The sequence below is a fragment of the Lupinus angustifolius genome, chromosome LG04 (assembly GCF_001865875.1).
Source record: "Lupinus angustifolius cultivar Tanjil chromosome LG04, LupAngTanjil_v1.0, whole genome shotgun sequence".
In the NCBI taxonomy this organism is placed as follows: Eukaryota; Viridiplantae; Streptophyta; class Magnoliopsida; order Fabales; family Fabaceae; genus Lupinus; species Lupinus angustifolius.
In genome coordinates, this window is record NC_032012.1 from 18,584,488 (window position 1) to 18,584,969 (window position 482).

Here is a 482-nt window from a genome sequence, read left to right on the forward strand (position 1 = left end):
AAAGCATTCAAAGGGGATCATGCAAGGCAAAAAAACTATTAATCAAGATATTTTTCATCAAGGATTCCTAGTTCTCTTCGAAGAACATAGAAAGTATCTCGTGAGAGGGGCTTGGTGAAAATATCTGCCAATTTCTTAGTTGTTATCACATTTAATAGGGATCTTTTCTAATATAAGCCCAAAGTCCTTAAGTTGCTGCTTCATCCAAAGAATTTGAGCGCAACACATGCCAGCGGCAATGTATTCCGCTTCAGCGATGGACAAAACAACACATGCTTGCTTTTTGTTGTGCCATGCAACTAGGGAGCTGCCTAATAGGTGACAAGTCCCACTAGTACTTTTACGATCCAACTTACATCCAGCAGAGTCGGAATCAGAATAACCTACCAAGGATAGTGAGACATCCCTAGGATACCATAATCCCATATGAATAGTTCCTTTTAGATATCTCATGATGCGTTTCACAGCAATATAATGTGATT